Source organism: Hypanus sabinus, chromosome 18 (assembly GCF_030144855.1).
Source record: "Hypanus sabinus isolate sHypSab1 chromosome 18, sHypSab1.hap1, whole genome shotgun sequence".
Lineage (NCBI taxonomy): Eukaryota > Metazoa > Chordata > Chondrichthyes > Myliobatiformes > Dasyatidae > Hypanus > Hypanus sabinus.
Genome location: NC_082723.1, coordinates 41,741,667 through 41,762,630, shown reverse-complemented (window position 1 = coordinate 41,762,630; position 20,964 = coordinate 41,741,667). Strand labels below are relative to the sequence as shown.

General features: G+C 39.4%; 1 long non-coding RNA gene across 1 annotated transcript in view; it reads right to left on the bottom strand.

The window, feature by feature from the left end:
* Positions 1-17,450, bottom strand: part of LOC132407563 (uncharacterized) — a 52,870-nt gene extending 35,420 nt beyond the window's left edge. Inside the window, exons 1-2 of the long non-coding RNA XR_009516509.1 lie at positions 16,764-17,450; positions 16,015-16,688 (exon numbers count right to left, since the gene is read on the bottom strand). This is a non-coding gene — a long non-coding RNA (uncharacterized LOC132407563). The remainder of the gene's footprint in view (positions 1-16,014; positions 16,689-16,763) is intronic.
* Positions 17,451-20,964: the final 3,514 nt, after the last annotated feature.

The following is a 20,964-nucleotide window of genomic DNA, read 5'->3' as shown; positions in this document are numbered from 1 at the left end:
TAACCCTATGTCCTGGAACTCCCAAATGGTTTGGGCAGAGATCGCCCATAATAACCTCGTCACCCTCGACCAGCACGTGTCCCTTGGAATGTCAGAAGGGATTCCAGCCACCGCTCTTCCCCGACTAGGAGATTGACTTGGGACTTCCTGCTGCTGGACAGTTGGTCCAAAGCTGTAAGTGCATGTGGAGAAGAGATAAGGCTTCTCTGTTTCACACTCAGAAACAAAATGGCTGGCAGCCTGATCAGCTCTGCTGACAGAAGAGGACTCGCAAGCCAAAGGAGAAAGTCTTGTTATCAATAAGGTCTCATATAGATTGCAGTTACTATCATCAATGAAAATGCACCCAGTGTTCAATGTTTCCAAGCTCAAGCCGGGGACAACCTCCTCCTTTGCCCCATTCACCCCTCCCCCATTCCCCTCCTTCCCACTTGGTGGATTGGTCCCTGGTCTACTCTGTGCTGCACCTCCTGGCATCTCACTGGGTGTGGGGCAGGTTCCAGTATTTCATGAATTGTAAGGGGTGTGCCCTAAGGAATGTCCTTTGGTTCTGGCCCAAAACATCCTAAACAAGCCTCACATCCAGAACTTTCAGCAGGCACAGGTCTCTTGGGCCTCAGGAATTGTACCTCGGGAGGTGGGCCCTGTCACAACCACGAACTCTGCTTCGGATGTCTGTGCACCCTCACAGGCGGGCTGCGGAACATGTTCAGTGAATACGCTCATGAGCTTGCACTCTCCAGCCAATTAGTGTTTCATTGTGCTGGTACTTAACTCCCTTCCTCTTGTTTCAGTCTTGTCCAGACTTGACCAAAAGCACAACAATGTCAAAGCTCATTGCTTACCATTGTCCTGGTTCCAGGAAAGAAGACGCCCATTTAGACTGACACTGTTAGGGAGCAGTCTTGATTTATAATTGGGCCTCTGCTGCCAAACCATTGTATCAGCATTAGATTTAGTTTGAAAGTTCTAATTAATGATCAGTCGGTTTAGCATTTATTGTTTTTCCTTTATTTTTGCACAGTTCCTATTAAAGCCAGTGAACACTTGATGTGCTTCAGTGTCTCTGTCTTGGCTCTTGCGCCATAACCAAGAAGATGGATGAGATGGGCAAGGTTGGCTTTGGGTTTGGGTGCAGGTAGAAGGAACTAAGCAGAAGACCAGGTTGGCATATAGTAGATTAGTCAAAGGCCCTATTTCTGTGATTTAGTGCTTAATAGCTCTATAATAAAAATAAAACCATTTAAAAATGCAGACAACTGCATCACCACTGGCTTACATGCCAATTCTGCCTAATTAAGCTGGAGATCTTTGTTAAGGTTGTCTAACATTGAGCCCCCTGCCTGAATGCACCACTTATCTGGGCTGTCCATCAACCTTAACCTTCTCAGGTATGAAAGTCTGATCGAGATGACTGTCTCTAAAAGAGGGGACTCCTATGAGATGGAATGAGAATTCTATTTCAAGCAACAGAACCCCAGCACTTTGCTCCAGAACTCACCTCTGATGAAGGCTTTTGAAACAATTTTTAAATCCTTTCATTCAAAGAGAGTTAACTGATTCAAAAAATAAAAAGAAAAGGTAAAATAAAATAAATTCAAAGCAAATTAAGATATAAAATTATTAACAATTAATTAAAATAATAAGATAAAATAATATAGCTCAAACACTTAACTTTTTCACCTCTTCAGAAGCACAATCAGAATCAGGTTTAATATCAACGGTGTATCTTGTGAAATTTGTTGCCTTCCTGAGAACAATGAATGTGCTATAGTTCTTTGATCAATTTTGCTGATGTGCAGCTGAGGATCAGATGTGACGTGCATCCTGTTCCTCTCCTCAACATATCAGTGCAACCTCAGTGGCATTAATAGTGAAACCAGTTCTGGAGAGGCTGCCAGATGGACCGGCATAGGAGGTTGGCAACAGGATTGAAGTTATCCTGTGAATGTCAACTGGAAATGCCTGGTCAAATTTCTGGAACACAAACCCAATAATCATTTTTACACTGATTAAAGCATTGCTGTAAAATTTATTTGGGCAAATAAATATGTCTGTTGGATGCATCTAAGCATAAAGAGGAAATCTTGTCCCAAAATATTGCTTTTGTTACCCTCAAACCTATTCTTTCTACTATTTCTAAATAATTACCCTAAATTTCCTGCTGCCAGGAATACATTTCCTCTCCAGAGAAATGACTGGTCCTAATAATGTGCAACGCATGAAACTCCTGGCCCATCAAGAATCATATTTCCAATATGTCTTCTCCCCTGATTTTGCCTCAACTTTTTTCAAATGGTCAGTTGCAAATTCCGGTTCTTCAGTAAGCAATTAATGGGAAATTTGAGCAGGTTCTTCAAGTTGAGATTCATGAACTGTCATCATTCCCAATGGGATATGCCTATATGAGGAAAGAGGAAAAGCAATCAAGTTGTTCCAGCAGACAGGAAAGAAATAGAAGTAGGGGAATCAGATGATCCCACTTCATCAGAAATGGTTCTTAAAGAAGTTCTGTTTTAATTTATTTGTTTGACATTTTGTGGTAGTTCTACACTTAGTGGTCACTTTATTAGCTACAGGAGATGGCCACAGAGTCTATTTCTGTATGTTCGTGGTCTTCTGCCACTGTAACACATCACTTCAAGGTTCAACATGTTGTACGTTCAGAGATGATCTTCCTCACACCACGCAACGTGTGATTATTTTAGTTACTGATGCCTTCCTATTAGCTTGAACCAGTTCGGCTATTCTCTTTGATCTCTCTCATTAGCAAAGCATTTTTGCCCACAGAACTGCCACACGTTGGATGATTTTTTTTGTTTCTCGCACCGTTCTCTGTAAACCCAGGAGACTGTTTTGTGTGAAAATCCCAGGAAATCAGTAGTTTCCAAAATACTCAAACCACCCTGTTTGGTACCAACACTCCTTCCACAGTCAAAGTCACTTAGATCACATTTCTTTTCCATTCTGATGCTATGAATAACAACTGAACCTCTTCACCTTGTCTGCGTACGTTTATGCATTGAGTTGCTGCCACTTGATTGGCTGAATAGATATTTGCATTAATGAGCAGGTGTACAGGTGTACCTAATAAACCAGCCACTGAGTATATACTCCTTGACTGGAATAAGGTTATAACAGGAGACAATGAATGAAAGTCGAAAGACCTGAAAAAGGAAGTCTATTGTGGACTATGTGAAGGCCAGTTTAGAAGAAATAGCAGGTAACCAATATTATTATTTGTACGCTCCACCTTTTTTCAAGTTAGTTGATTTGTTTCTATTTACTGCTTCATTAGAACCAAATCTGCAAAATGTAGACTTGTTAATTCAAACAAAAGAATTCCATCTTCTCTCAGTGCGCCCCCATTCTTTTTGTATTAATAATGCACAAAAAGTCCCGTGCAATAAAATTTCAAGACCCAGTACCTCCCCAATCTCACAATGCTGACCTCCTTTACCATTGCAGAGGCACTAACTTCAAAAAGGCAGCAGTTTTAATATTTTCTGCAGTGTATTTTGGATAGTGGACCACAGTGGATGACCAATCAATGGATTGCACTAACTCCAGATAGAATTCCAGAGCTGTCTACGTCAGATTTTCTTTGGCTTATGAATGGACACATGTACAGCTTCTTCCTGCCGTTCTTAAGCTCCTTTGCTAGAAACTGTAAAAACAAATAGTTACTTTCATTTGTATGTCGCTCAATGTCATTAGATACTTGGCACAAAGCTACACATACACAGACTAGTAAGTGATGATGGGCAGCATTGATCAATGAAATTTATTCAATTATTCATCTATTGAGATACAATGTGGGATAGGCCCTTCTCGTCCTTGAGCCACACTGCTTAGCAATGCCCCAGATTTAATCCTAGCCTATTCCAGGGACAATTTACAATGACCAATTAACCTACCAGCCTGTACATCTTTGACTGTGGGAGAAACCCACATGGTCTTAGGGAGAACATACAAACTCCTTACAGGCAGCAGTGGGAATGAAGATCAAAGCTGCAGAAGTCATTAGGAACACAAACGTTTTTTTTATGGTGAGCTCTTGCAATGATTTGCATGAGTAATTATAATGAACAAAGGAGAGGTTTTGACCTCCATCAAGGTTTTAGGGATTAAATGCCAGTCCTGATTTGTCCGTGACTCCAAACCCAAAACAATGTGGTTGAATGCTCTGAAATGTCTAGGTAATCACTCGGCTCAGAAATAATTAGAGATGAGCAATAAATGATGCCTGTCCCAGTAATGCACATATCCCAAAAATGGATAAATGGATAAAAATATGTCCAGTGACCTATTCCAGGAATGGTCCAAACTCTGTGTGGTGAAATTACCGCTGTAGTTCAGATTTTTCCTTTTCCTATATCAGTTTGCTTTCACACTTCATTTCAAGGGTTTCTGATATCCAGCACCTCATCACACTGAAGAAGTCACAGATTAGGAAAGGGAAAGGCACATTTTTTTAGCTAGCATTTTAAAGATCTTACAGTATGATAAAAAGACAGAAATAAACATAAAATTAAGGCAGGAGCCAATATATTATAAACAAGCTTTTCACAAAGAGTTATTTTTAAAGTTTATTTTAAAAAAAATTAATTGAGGCAATTTCCCCCCACAAGTATAATGCTGGTCTGTTTTTATGGCCAGTGATTTCACCAAGCAGCAATTATAATTTAGTACAGCATTAAAGACTCACTTATCATGCAAAACACTTTGGGTATCTTTTGTGCATAATTTGTAATTATCTGAAAATTTCAGTAATTCACTTGAAAATACCAAAGAAGGCTATAAAATAGTGCAGACTGCAATGAGTCACTGACAGAAAGTTAGGGATTCCTCAGTTAATCTATGCCTGTAAAGATATCATGATGTTGGCCTCAATTTCACAATGTTGCAATGGCACACACCAATAATTTTCTTGTTAACACAGATCTCAATTCAGAAGAGCTTGTCTACAGCACCAATATGAATTTTCCCCTTCACCTATTCCTTTCTCTCAGGACCAAATGCTGAGATTGCCAGTTAGCATAAGAATGCTCAGAACTTTTGTAAAACTGTAGCTTTACAAATTTGCAAAGAGTAAACTTACCTTCCACTAGGCAAAGTTCAAACATGGCTGTAAAAAGGCTACTGTCACTTTTCATTATCTTCCAAAAAATTCATGAAGTGCAATATAATGAATATTAAACCTGAGATGTTATTTTACAAACTATTCACATTACATAATAATTTCTACCATTTCCATGTGTCATCATCAGTAATAATAGCTGACCTTGAGGAGAGTAATGTAATTTAGAATTAATTTGCAGTGAAATTTGTACTGATATATAAAAACATTTTTTTTAATTTAATACATTAAGTTATTACATTTTTTTCAGGCCAGTTGCAAGCTTTGAGTTGTGTTGTTCAATCATTCAGTTAAAACAAAATTCCAGTAAAAATATGTTATTATCCATCGGTTCTTTCCTAATGGTTTTGTTTCATTGATCTCCTGATTTCATCTCTTGATTGAGTTTGCACTCGGTTCAGACTCAGGGTCTTTCTCCTTCACTTCCTTAGTTCTGCCATAATGAGGCCCCTGCAGTTCATAATGTGAATTCTGAGTAGTGACAAGCAAAGGACTATAGGACAAACAACAATATTATAAATGATCTCTCATTAATCAACCATTCCATAAGAAATAGTGTTTATATTTTATTAAGATGGCCCCAAAATGTCACATGTGGGGATATAAATTGTGAAGCAGGTCATCTTCAGTGATTAAATCAACAATCTGGTACAAGAGTCAAATAGGATCATGACATTCCCTGTTATTAAGGATTATCAAGGGAGTCAAGTAAGTCACACAACTTCATTACTCCATGCATTTCTTATGTTACGATGCTACAAAATCATTGCTGTGTTCAGCTGCACTCAGACCACTGTGTTGTATGCCGGAGACCGTACTCTTTCAGCAAGTGAGAGAAAAGGCAAGACTAACAAAGGGTTCTTGCCTCTGAAGGAAGGACGTCGAAGTGATTTCAAGATGAGCAGGATAGCTCTAGGTATGAGTGTTGTGTTCCTTTTTTTTATTAGTTTTTTTATACACTTTCTACGTCACTACAGATTTTTAAAAAACCCCAGATCAAAATGAAAAACATTGATACAGTGCAAAAATAAGCATACAATAACAATATGATACAAAGAAAGATAATTGAAAAAGCACCCAAATTGAAGACAAGTAAAATTAGTATCCTCCCCAAGCTCCACAACACAATAAAAAACTCCAGACCAACCACAACACAATATAGAGAATATAAATCAGGACAATCAAACCCCCAAACTGTGAATACACTTAGCAACAGAAGATGATAATGCCTACGACCAAAAAAAAGGAGCTGAAAGCAAGGGACCGAAAATAAAACCTTAGTTAAGAGGAAGGTTATGAAAGTACTCGATAAAAGGTCCCCAGACCTTATGGAACTTTAAATCCGAATTAAGAACTGAATAATGAATTTTTTCAAGGTCTATGCAGGCCATAATATCATTAAGCCATTGAGCATGTGTTGGTGGGGCAACATCTCTCCATCTAAGGAGGATTAAACATCTAGCCAGGAGAGAAGCAAAAGATAATATTCGACACTTGGTCGAACTCAGACGTAAATCTGTCTCACCCAAAAAACCGAACAAAGCAATTAAAGGGTTAGGTTCTAGGTGGTGATTCAGAATATAAGATAACGTTGTGAAGACATCTTTCCAAAATTTTTCCAAGCTAGGACAAAACCAGTACATATGAATGAGAGAGGCCTCGCCCCTTTTGCATTTATCACAAAGCGGACTAATGTTAGGGTAAAATCGAGAGAGTTTCAGTTTAGACATATGGGCTCTATGAACAATCTTAAACTGTAAAAGGCAATGGCGAGCACAAAGAGAGGTTGAATTAACCGATTTGAGAATCGAGTCCCAAATCTCATCAGATAAGGAGGTATTTAAATCCTGCTCCCATGCCATTTTAATTTTATCCACAGGGGCACGTCGTAAGGCTGCTAATTTATCTCGAATAATTGATATTAAACCTTTACCTAGTGGATTAATGGAAAGAAATAAGTCCATAGCATTTCAGGAAAGTTAGGAACTTAAGGAACAATAAAGTGTCTAATTTGGAGATATCTAAAAAGATGAGCATTGGGCAGATTGAACTTAGCAGAGAGCTGTTGAAAAGAAGCGAAGCGATTGTCAATGAAAAGATCTTCAAAATGTCTAATGCCCTTCCTATACCAATCATGGAATGCTGAGTCATACATAGTAGGTAAAAAAAGGTGATTATGTACGACAGGGCTGGAAACGGAAAAGTCATGGAAACCATGAAAGTTCCTAAACTGAGCCCATATACGCAAAGTGTGTCTAACAAGAGGATTAGCTATTAATCTGGGCAAACTACTAGGGAGTGCAGAGCCAAGAAGTGCAGAGATAGATAATTGTTTAGTGGAGCTCGACTCCATTGCCACCCAATTAGGGCACTCGGGTTGGCCATGGAAAAAAGACCAAAAGGTAGCACAACGTATATTGGCTGTCCAATAATATAAATGAAAGTTAGGTAAAGCCATGCCACCCTCTTTTTTAGGTTTTTGGAGATAGACTTTATTTATTCTAGAGCGCTTATTCTTCTGCAGATATGACAAAATAATAGAGTCTAAGGAATCAAAAAAAGATTTAGGAATAAAAATTGGGATTGAATGAAATAAGTATAAAAGTTTAGGGAGAACATACATTTTAACAACATTAATACGACCTACCAAAGACATAGATAGAGGTGACCATTGTACCAGACTCTGTTTTATAGTATATGAAAGATTGGCAAAATTTTCACGAAAGAGATCTTTAAACTTCCTTGTGACTGTAATCCCAAGATAGGTAAGTTGATTATGGACTACTTTAAAAGGGAGATCACAAAATGTTAATTCTTGTGCTTCTTTATTAATTGGGAAAAGTTCGCTCTTATGTAAATTAAGTTTATAGTCAGAGATCTGGCTAAACTGGTCAAGAAGTGAAAACATTGGAGGTAAGGATGTAGATGGATTTGAAAGAAAATGTAATAAGTCATCAGCATAAAGAGAAACTTTATGCTCAACACCCCCCCCACCCCCCAAATCCCAGTCAATTCAGGACAATTTCGAAATGCTATCGCCAAAGGTTCTATAGCCAAATCAAAGAGAAAGGGACTTAAAGGGCATCCCTGACGGGTGCCACAGTTGAGGTTAAATAACTGGGATTTCTGAAAATTAGTCAAAACAGAGGCAGTAGGACACAAATACAGCAATTTGATCCAAGAGATAAAACTTTGACCAAAGTCAAATTTTTCTAAGACTGCAAAAAGGTAGTTCCACTCTATACGATCAATGCTTTCTCCGCATCGAGGGAAATAACACATTCAGGAATCCCAGTTGGAGGTGAATATAAAATATTAAATAAACACCGAATGTTAAAAAAAGGAAGACGGTTTTTAATAAAACCAGTTTGGTCATCAGAAATAATAGAGAGAATAACAGTTTCTAATCTATAAGCCAAAACTTTAGCCAAGATTTTAACATCAACATTAAGCAAATAAATCGGCCTATACGAGGAACACTCTGTTGGGTCTTTACCCTTTTTTAATAAAAGAATAATAGATGCCTCATTAAAAGAGAGTGGCAATTTGCCGTAATTAAACGAGTCAGATAATACTGAGAGTAACTGAGGAGAAAGAAGTGAAGAGAATGATTTATAAAATTCTACGGGGAACCCATCAGGTCCAGGAGATTTCCCGGAGAATGCAGAAATTGCAAAAGATATTTCTTCTGATAATATAGGCGCATTAAGTTTGGCTTTAAAATCAGATGAAAGTGAAGGAATATTCAGATTATTTAAAAAATGATCAACAGAGATATTGTCATTCAAAGATTCAGAGGAATAAAGTCGAGAATTTAAATGCGTCATTGATTTCTAAGTGATCCGATGTAAAGTCTCCATTCTCCTTCCAGATCTTTGTAATATGTTGTTTGGCTTTGGAACACCTCAGCTGATTGGCTAGAAATTTACCAGATTTGTCACCATGACTGTAAAAGCGACTCTTACTTTCGAGAAGTTGGCGTTCGACAGGTTGAGTAGACAGAAGATTAAATTTAGGTTGAAGTTCTACAAGCTTCTTGTATAGTTCAGGATTCTTAGTTGATCCAATTCTTTAATCTGGTTAATGAGGTCTAATCGATCTGCACAGGACTTTCTATTAAGATTTGCTGTATAGGAGATTATTTGATCCCTCAAATATGCTTTCATGGCATCCCAGACAATCTGGGATGACACTTCAGGTGTTGCATTGGTGTTAAAATAAAAGGTTATCTGATCCTTAATAAATTTTAGAAAATCATCATCCGACAATAAAGTCAAATCAAACCGCCAGTGTTTATTCCTCTGAGGGAGACCAGGAAAGTTTAAAGACAGAGTAATTGGGGCATGGTCAGAAATCAGTATACTCTGATAATCACAAGAATAGACAAATAGAATGAGTTGGATATCGAGTAAGAAGTAGTCAATTCTAGTAAAGGTATGGTGAACATGTGAAAAAAAAAGAATAATCTCTCTCAGTAGGATGAAGGAAACGCCATATATCAGAGATACCATAATTAGAGAGAAACGATTGGATAGCTAAGGCAGATTTAGTAGGTGGTCTAGTAACAGGGGACGATCGATCCAAATTAGGATCTAACCAACAATTGAAGTCACTACCCAGTATAAGAGAGTATGAGTATAAGTCTGGTAGTGAGGAAAAAAAAGTTCAAAAAAATTAACATCATCAAAATTGTGGGCATACAGGTTTGCTAGTACAACTTCAGTATTATATCGTTTACCAGAAACAATAATAAAATGGCCATTTGTATCAGATATCTTATTATGGAGTTCAAAAGGAATATTTGAGTTAATAAGGATGGAGACCCCCCCCCCCCCCCCAGCTTTGGCGGCAAAGGATGAATGAAAATGCTGACCCGTCCACTTTGACAAAAGCCGGGAGTTATCAAAACAACGAATATGAGTTTCTTGAAGGAAAGCAATGTCAGCTTTGAGTTGTTTAATATGTGAGAAGACCTTCCTCCTTTTAACAGGGTGATTCAATCCCTTTACATTCCAGCTCAAGAATTTAAGTGCACTAGCCATTATCAACTACTAATGCATAAAAGGCAGCAGGCATATAAAAAGTCAAGCAATACAATAACAGTCTGGGAGCAGAAATGTAAACACAGATTCGTAAAATCAAAACATAAACATGTCCTGAGCAATAAAGGAAAACAATAAATAGAGTGAGTGATGTTAGAACTGGAAAATCCACCCCATCCACACAACCCAAAACTAGACGGCTACCAAAAAAAGCAGCTAGCTCTACCAAAAAAATTAACCTAAATATAACTTCCAGATCTGTGTAATTAACAGCAGTTCCATATAAATACTATAGCAAATGGTAACTAATTTATGCACTACAAAACATAATTACAAATAGGAACAACTTCTGCATAAGTATAAAACTTAATACAAAGAAAATCAGGAGAAAACCAAAACTAACCTACCCGCGAAAAATTATAGAAGATTAAAAGAAGAGAAAAAGAAAAGGGAGGGGGAAGGGGGGGGAATTATAGATTTGAGGAGAGTACTTATCAACCACTTACAGAAAAAAAAGCAGCAAAACTTAAACTGTGAACCAACCAACAGGGAGGCCTTCGATAAAAACTCTAAACCTCCAAAACAAGTTAGAGTCAATTGTAGAACTCTATAGATAAGGTTATACAAGAATAGAATAGATTAGACAAGTACAATCTAAACATCCACAGGGAATCATTAAGCACAGAATATCTATTTAGAAAAAAATGCACCAAGTCCAGGGAGAGATTGTCTGCAGCCCTTAGAGTTTCTATAGATAATGTCTGAGTTATTCAAGTAAAGTCTGAGTCCGGAAAAAATAATTTTACTATGAGAGGTACTTATCCACCATTTTAGGAGGTCCGACCGGGTTCCGAAGAAGACTGGATAGCCGGAAGACTTCCAACAAATGCCTCAGCCTCCTTCACTGACTTAAACCACTTATATTCTCCAGTAGTAAGCGTAATTCGAAGGTCGACTGGGTTACGAAGGCAGGGTCTAAATCCACGATCAAAAAGCACTTTCATTACGCCTTTAAACTCAGCACGCTTTTTCAGAACCTGGGGGGGCAAAATCCTCCACAAAACTAATGACTGAATTTTGAAAAGCAGAAGTACCTCTGCGGCGTGCCTCCATCATCAATCGGTTTTTCACCTGGTATTGATGAAAGCACAAAATTACCGGCCGTGGGCGGGAACCCAGAATTGCAGGGGGAACGTAGACCCCGTGTGCCCTTTCAAGCTCAGGTGGATTCGGAAGAAATTCTTTCCCAAAAATCTCACAGAGAAAATCGGAAAAAAACTTCACAAGGGAACCCTGTTCGGTGGCCTCAGGCAAACCAAGAATTCGTAGATTGCAACGTCTGCTCCAGTTTTCAAGATCCACCATTTTGGAAAAAAGTTTACAATTCTTCTCCTCTAGGCTGGAACTGAGGGTCTCGAGGTATTGGACACGGCATTTTAAATCTTCAGAGGTCGAGTCGATGCGAGATAAATGTTCAGCATGTTCGTCCACTCTAGCGTTGATCCGATCCAATTTGGCATCCAGCTGGTTGAAAGAAGTTCTAAATTCCTTTAAAATATCTTCTCGATGTTGTTCCAGAGCAGCGAGAATCTCAGTCGGCAGAACCGTAGCTTCCTTTTTCCAGGATTTAGAACTTTTGGTAGACATTATAAGATAGATGTGTTCGCAGGCAAGTAAAAGAGACCTAATATAATACCTAACTAAGGTTTAAGAATGGAGACATATAGTGCAAAGATAGGGAAAATGACGGAGCAAAAGTTCGGAGCGGCTAAGCAATCACCATCTTACCGGAAGTCCTCGAGTGTTGTGTTTCTGAGGAATAGTCTTCTTAGTATCAGGACAGCAGCATTGGAATCAGGTTTAATATCTCCAGCATATGTCGTGAGATTTGCTAACTTTGCGGCAGCAATACAATGCAATACATCTTCCACCGAGATACAACACTGAACGTCATAGGAAGTCATTCCTGCCTGTGACAACTCCTCCCTCGGAGTGTCAGACACCCTGAGCCAATAGGCTGGTCCTGGACTTATTTCCACTTGACATGATTACCTTGTTTTTATTTAATTATTTATGGTTTTATATTGCTATATTTTTTCACTATTCTTGGTTGGTGCAGCTGTAACGAAACCCATTTTCCCTCGGGATCAATAAAGTATGTCTGGCTGTCTGTCATAATAATAGAGAAAAAAAACTGAATTACAATACAATAAGTATTCAATGAAATTATGGATGGCATTGCAAAGTCTTCCTTACAGAGTGGGCAATATGGAAATAGAATACCCCTAGGCAGAGTAGAATTGAGAAATAGGATTAAAAAAAAAGACATAGAGAAGAAACGGCAGGAGGATTGGAAAAATGAGTTAAAGGGAAGGCATTTCTTTTTTAGTCACCCTCTAGTTAAAAAGGTCTCAGACTGTTACTCTTTAAATCATAGAGATATAGCGAAATTAATAAGACTTAGGTTGGGGCATTGTGGGCTAAACTATTACTTAAAGATAATAGGAAAACATCCCACTGGATTATGTGACTGTGGTAGTCCAGAGACAGTTCAGCATGTTTTGCTGAGTTATAATTGATATAAAATTGAAAGAAGAATATTGTTCAAGAGGCTGTCTGACTTAAATGTATTTTGTTTTTCTATTAAATCTTTGTTTGGCCACAACCACCATCTAATTGAAAAGTTTATTATTCTGTTTCTACGTGCAACTGGTTTATATTTGAGAATTTGAGTTTCTTGAAATTCTATAATTAATTGTACATCCTGCAGAGGGCAGTAATATGCCTAGATGCATCTAAACTGCCAGAAATAGAAGAAGAAGAAGAAGAAGAAGAAGAAGTAGTATTTATATCTATTAAATAAGTAGTGCAAAAATAAAAATAGTGAGGTAGTGTTTAATGTGCATCCAGAAATCTGATGGCAGAGGAGAAGAAGCTGTTCCTGAATCTTCGAGTGTATGCCTTCAGGCTTCTGTATCTCCTCACAGATGGTAGCAATGAGAATAAGGCATATCCTGGGTGATGGGGGTCCTTAATGATTGATGCTGCCTTTCTGAGGCATCGCTCCTTGAAGATGTCCTGGATACCACAGAGGCTGCCCATGATGGAGCTGACTAATTTACAACTCCCTGCAGCTTATTTTGATGCTGTGCAGTAACCCCACCCATACCAGATGGTGATGCAGCCAGTTAGAATGCTCTCCACAATACATCTGTGGAACCTTGCAAGTGTTTTTGGTGACACGCCAAATCTCCTCAAACACCTATTGAAATGTAGCCAGTGGCATGCCATCCAGCATTGGCTACTCAATCAGAAAGGGTGCACCACTCTGCTGTGGCCTTACTGCTTTCTGTGGACTTTAGCTTCTCTTCCTGATGTCAAGTTCTCAGAATAGTCAAGATAATGTAATGTCTTAGTTTAAACAAATCCTGTAGTTACTACCTAATTGTGTATTTAGAACTATCAATGGATATCAATCTATCTGTTGATAGATTCATAGAACATAGGAAATAGGAGCAGGAGTCAGCTGTTTGGCTTGTAGAACCTGCTCTGCCATTCAATAAGATCACGGCTGATTTTCCCCATTACCCCTAATTCCCCTACTATGCAAAGATCTATCCAACTGTACTGCGTATGTTAATCAAAATGGCTTCTTTGTGGGTAAAAGTAATCTGCTTCTTTGTTATGGTGAGAGAGTGTTTCTTGCAGAGCATTCTCAAAGCTTCTAGCAGTTTGTTTAGTTTTAGAATTGCTGATAACGGGGATTGTATTCATTTGTTAACCAATGGGGAAATGTTATTTTGTCTTGTGGGTATGGGTGTGGGGTTTTCGCGGTCTTTTCAGGGGGTCAGGAAGAAGATGCCGAGGAAGGTGGGCATGCGCTGCACTGCTCAGTTGACCGCCAGGGCGGTCCCAGGTGCAAAGACGTGGAGGCTGGAGGAAAGCGACGAGGGGTCGAATGGTTCGATGGTTGAGCTCCAACGATGTGCACTAAGCTGACTGAACTCTGATAAGTTTGGCGCCTTTTACTTTATTTTCTTTTCCTTCATATATTGTTAGTACTGTTAGTATTGTTAGTACTCATTTAGTTTTATAAAATCTTTAAAGTATATTCCATAATGGTATCTGGTGTGATTTTGATATTGCGTGTGCGACGCTGCATTAACTTGATTCCCACAGCACATGCGTATACGGGAGGCGGGGTTGGAGAGAGGCTGGAATTTTTCCCCTAGACATTCACCAGCCTGTTGGGCAAATGTTACACAACCTTGTGTTAAATATATTTACTGAGGTAGCCTCTACAATAAGAACATAAGAAATAGGAGCAGGAAACATTCCCCTGAGTGAAGAGAATTTAATTGAAACCTCAGCCTACATCCCCTTGTAATTCTTTCTGTCAAAAACATAGCACAGGCTTTTGATACGGTGGAACTGAAGTTACAAACGTACACCTCAAAATCCAATCACACCGTATTGTCATGAATCCTTGTCCTGGCAGCCAAGCTCAAGGCCAATTCATGTAGCAATGGAAAACTTTTCAAATCAGGTACTGGAGGGTTCCAGTAGTGATGAGCCATCTTCAGGGAGCCAAAGAATTGACTCTTTAAAAAAGTATGCCAATCCACTCAAACAAAGTGGTCGAGTCGGTGACAGATTAGACTTGACACAGAACTCCACGACCAAACTTTGCAATGATAACGTGAAGCTCAGTAAAAGCAGGTGGAAACCCAGTCACAGACTAACAGATCACAGCAGAAAAGAATTGTTAATAGAACATTAAAACAAGTTTGGATGGTTAAATCAGTTGCTTGCTTGTCATTTATGATGTCAAAGTAACCACTCTTGTATTTTACAGACATGTAATTCACAGTCATTTTTTACAATATGTCCAAAATATATAACTTATTTATATACACAGTCTGCTTACTTGACAAGTTTAAAATGACCTTATCCAAAATGCACATGAATCATTTCACATGCATTAATATGACTAAAGAATGATTTAAACTTGACTGTTCAAATACCATCCCTTTATAAGATTTCATTAACCTAAAGTCATTAATTTACAATCAGAGAACAGCTGAGAGGTGACACTTGTCCTACTTAAACTGTCAACTCTCAGAATTACTGAGATGCAAAGGTTCTGTTCCTCATTTCTGACTTGGCCAGTTTTGTGCACTGGTTATCTGCATTAAAGTCACACTGCCTTATTAGTAAGCAGTGAAAGAAAATAGAAGTCAAGCTCAAAAGTCACTTTGCACAATGTCTACAAGCTCACATTTGTTTCAAATTTTCAGTTGATGTACTTCAAAGCGTGCAGAATAAACAATCGGGATCTATTCGCTTCTGACCACATATTCTAAGCATGCCTTTCTTTTCGTGCAACTCCATGCTGCAAAGTCAAAGATTTGCATCAGGCTTACATAAACAAATCTGTTCCATGTGAATCTGACTGACTTTACCTGTGTGTTGCTCCCCATGCAGGCAGGTATTTTCCATTCTAAAAACAATCACAGTTACTTGCTAGTCAACTCAACACATATACCGAGAGCAACACATCCAAGAGTTAATCATTTTAAAAGTTTATCAGATGCATGCTTCAATGCTACAAGTTGCTTCTTTAACTTGTTAAACTTTGCCCTAACACATATATACGGTATATATAAATGTCTTGCCCGTATCTAAGTCTTTCAGAATTGTCTCAAACCTCTTTTTTTACCTACAGCTTTTTTTAACTCGCCAAGATTTATGTGATGAATGAGCAAATTTTTGATTTCAGTAGATAAATGACAGTCAAATAAGTGAAAAATTCTGAGACGATCAAGTTCTTACCTCATGTCCACTGTAAGTAAAAGTGACATAGTGCAGTCACGGTCTCCACAGTGCCAGAAATCCAGGGTGTATGTCTCCCTGTGATGGCAAAGCTTTCCTCTGGTTTATCCCAATGAAGTGCTGAGTGGTGAGTTAATTGTCCTCTGTAAATTGCCCTTAATGTGTCGGTAAGTGAAGGAGAATTTTAAAAATAGGATTATGTAGGATTAGAGTAAATGCATGGTTGATGGCCCGTCCATGATGCTGAGGTACATCCGAGGATGTGCTGGGACACATCATCTGTGATTTAACTTGCGGTCATCAGGAGTTTTAGGTCTTTCAACATTAGAGACCATTGCCCAGGCGACCCAGCCAGGGTTGATCAGGCCTTGGTTTGTGTCCCAGCAGCACTCACCAGTCACACCTCTTGATCCATAGCCAACTGGAGGCTCGCTCAGCAGGCTCTGTGATGGCCCTGCTGGCTCTTCTCTTTGCGGCCCTAATAACAAAGGAGAGAGTAGGGTCTGCACTCGAGCAGCAAGCAACATCTCTACACCCCACCTCTATATGCCCTCATCGTGCCCTCCACTCCTGTCTTTGGCACTGCTCAGCCTGTTCCTGTATCTGGTTTTCTTGTGTTTGAACACCTCAGTTTAAGATGGCACTGGTGAATATCAGCGACTTCTGGCTGGTGGCTAATAAAACAAAGAAAATAACTAAATACTCGTTTTCTGGTAAATGATCATCATAAACATTAGCCTGTAACTTACCTTTGGACTTGGTAATTCAATGTAGCAGAACGGAGGCGAGACGAGGCAGCAGGCCTGTCGAGAGTGAGGAAGACCCAAGGTTTGATCGGTTTAAGTACTAAGTGAATTGGGAGGGTTGGGGACGGGCCGAATCGTGGCGGCAGGGTCCAAGCCCCAGAGCGTATCGAAGCAACTGAACCGAAGTTTGGACAAAGATTTAAGCACTGGGTCACATCAGAAATGTTTAACAAAAGAAAGTCTGCAGGTGCTGGAAATTCAACCAACACACATTGTTAGGCACAGGCCGGATCAAGGCAGTAGGGCCCAAGGTCCAGAGCCCAGTGTTTGGATGATTTCAGCACTGGGTCAGGTTGGAAAGGTCAGGGAGTCCGAGCCCAAAGCAAGTGACGGACTGGTTCAGACTGCTCTGCTCTGCACTGAGCTAAGTGTCTACGGGCAAGACTGTCTTTGTGGACTTGAGTTCAGAATGCTACTTGCTTGCTTGAACTTATAGTTGCATGATTTGATTTTTTTTCTCTGCACCTTGGGGGTTTCATGGTCTTTTTTAAGGTTTTATTTGGGGGGGTGTTCTTTGTTTTCTGGTTGCCTGTTAGCAGACAGATCTCAAGGTTGTACAATGTCTACACACTTTGATAGTAAATGTACTTTGAACTTTGAACTCCTCAATCTGGTCTTCCCAAGGAGCTGTCGGTTTTACCATGACCACCAGGCTCAGCCGGCTGTATCGCTTTTTGATACTATGGGGTTCAATTTATAAACCCCAAGCAAAATTGACATTCCCCACACAATGACATTTTCACAGAACAGTTCTGTTCCAATGTTTCAATCTAAAAAAGGTGTTTATTTGAAACTTTGAATACTTAGATGATTGGAACACAGATTTGTTTAACAGTCTGGGCAGTTCCAGCCTGATATGATAACACTATAGTAATATCTTCAACTAGAGGAGAAAAATACTCAGCAATTGTGATCAATTGCTGAAAAAAAATGTCATATCTGATCAGGACTGCTTAAAACAAGGGAGTAACTAGTTTTACAGCTTGGTCTATTCTCCAAGTAAGAAGGTGAAACAATCACTTGTTTTCATCTATCAAATTCATTCACTCATTCACTTTAAGAACTGTGTCCTCCAGTACTTTTGGGACATTTACCATTTTGTTTGTAAATTTAAATAATTTTCACCTAATTAGATAAAAGGGACTCAAAGTAATATTGGAGACAATTCAGAGATTGAATATTACTGAAGATTGAATATCCTTGAGATCTACCACAAAGAAGGAAAATGAAGATAAGATTCTTCCTACTGATTGGGAAGAAAAATAAAAGGGGGACATAACAGAAAATTTTAAAATGCAATGCAATAAAACGGAGTTATTTAATTTGTCTGCCTTCAAAAAACAAGACCTAGATTTAAGCCTAATAAGCTTCAAGGGATATCATCGTTAATAGCGGATATATCGGCTATGTATTTGAAGCAACACAAACAAAATGCTGGAAAAGCTCAGCAGGTCAGGCAGCATCTGTGGAGAAGAACAAACAGTCAATGCTTTGGTCAATAGCAATTGGTCAGGTGACATCTTCCAAATAGCCAACCTCTTCAATTATTTCACTTTTTATCCAGCTTCTGCTCGTTCTTTCCATCTTGATTATGTTACGGAATTGGGGATTTGATGTTATTGTCACTGTTTCTTTTCTACGGGAGGGGGCAGGGTTTTTGTTTCTTTTTTTCATTGCTGGGGAGAGTTGATGTCTTTTCTTTCAACAACCCCCATGATTTCTCTGTATTTCATTGCTGTCTGGAGAAGACAAATATCAGGGCTGTATTGCACATGCACACTTTGAATAAAATGAACATACCTATGAGACCCTTCACCAGGAATGTTTATGATTTGCTATATATTTATATCCTTTGTGATTTCTTTAACCTTGTCTGTACAGAGAAGTGATAGGGATGCCTTCAAACTGTCTCCTTTTGACCAAGAAACCTGCATTCATTAGGGAAAGGCAGACAAGGTTATTCTTGTCTGTATAGTTGCCAGAAGTTGGAACTGTCTTTCGGCAATCACGGTGAAATGGAGGAGAATGGTGAAATCATGGCACAACTCAGCTCCTGTTTTGAAAGGAACCTGAACGGAAATATCAGGGCCAGGTATACTAGAATCTAGGTCCTGAGATTTATCGAACAAGTGATAAGGTGGCCCTGTAGTGAGCATTGGTTTAAAGAAGGGAAAGGAATGTGAGCTACTCCTCAGAATTCACTGTAAGATTATTTATGGAACAAACTAATCCACCTGTAGATGCCCTCTCCAGCATAGTATAAGTCACTATGTTTCAATTTTGTCTCCTAAGAAATTGTCCATGATAATTCAGGGATGACATGAGGGGCAGATTCAGGGGAAAGTACCTCCACTGGAAGAAACACACACAAAATGCCGGAGGAACTCAGCAGGTCAGGCAGCATCTGTGGAAATAAATAAACAGTCAACTTACTGAGCCCGAGACCCTTGCTGCTGCTTGTGCATGGGTGGGGGATTTGGGGGGCTTTCGGTTTCTAATGTTTTAACTGACATTCATTCTTCAGAGAACTCCTCTGTTTTCATGGATGTCTGTGAGGAAAAAGAATTTCAGGATGTATATTGTATACATTTCTCTCACATTAAATGTACCTATTGAACCCTCCTTCAGGAGGAAAATGAAAGGGGGAAGATGCCAGAATAAAAAGGTAGAATGTAGATAAACAGGCCATATCATCTACAACCTTGAGAGCATCAGTGTTTCCCAGCTAGTCTTCCAGTAGGGCAGGGGTTCACGACCTGGGGTCCACAGAACCCCTCGGTTAATGGTAGGGGTCCATAGCCATAAAAAGGGTTAGCAATCCCTGCATTAGGGGTTTTCTTGCCACAGCACTGCTGAAATTCAGGGCAGCAAAGGACCTGTAACGCTATCACTCCTGACAGAAAGGCTTTGCCAGGTGATGCAGCCCTGCCCTCAGCCTGCACACTGTCCAAGATGGTATTTACATGGCTGTAAATAAGATTCATGAGCTTTCAGGACCACTCAAAATCTGTTAAAAACAATGTTTAAAAAACAGTCTTTTAATAAAAAATAAACTAGTTAAACATTTGAATGCTTCTAATTAAATCAAGATGTTGCTATCGCAACATCTTGGGCATCTCATACTTGGACCACATCACAAACGAGCAGGTCCGTAAGACCACTCAGCACAACATTGGCCCCCATGAAGACCTTCTCACAGCGGTGAAGAAAAGAAGGCTGAGATGGTACGGCCACGTAACAAGACCCAGTGGCCTTGCAAAGACCGCTCTACAAGGAACTGTGGAGGGGAAAAGAAGGAGAGGCAGACAGAGGAAAAGATGGATGGACAACATTAAAGAATGGACAGGGAAAACATTTGCGGTGACCCAGGCCCTGGCACACAGCCATGACAGATGGAACAGACTGGTGCAAAGCTTGACATGACAGTGCCCCAACAACTCCACAAGGAGTTAAGGGCACAAGAAGAAGAAGAAGAAGAAGAAGAATTAAATCAAATAGAAAACCACTTTATTTTCACCAGCAGCCAATTTCCCTTTTCATTCCAATGTGTATCTGTCAGGTTACCTGGCACGAGTTCAGTAGATAGAATCTGTGCAGTTGATGCTGCCTTCTTGAATGCCTTGAAGCTAGCATCCTAGCACCTACTGCTGAGCGGGAAGCTGCATTCCAGACTCCATGTGAGAACTGCCCTGCTATTGGTGTGTGGGTAGGCAGGACCATGAGGCATCAGTGGAATCTTGTGTTAGCAAGACAGTTGGTGCAATGGATGCCTGTTTCCCTGGTCATAGCAACACCAGTCAAACAGGGAAGTCTGCGACAACTGTTGCCAAGCATAAAGTTCCTAAGCTAATATTTAAAGTGAAATATTGTGCAACAAAAACCGAAAACACAGCTTATTTTAAATAGTGATTGCTTGATAAACCTGTTAAGGAGGTCAGTATGTAAAGCGAGACGCTGGAAAGGTTAGACAAAACTGTGTACACATCGCATTTGCAAAGATGGGGCTTTGATAACTTCACCTTTTTCGCAGAACACTTTCCTAATATTCAGGCATTTTTTGCCAAAATTTGTGTTGATTTTTCCCACAGACTTTTAAATTTCACTATAAAAACACCAGATGTTTCATTCATAGAAATCCTCAGCC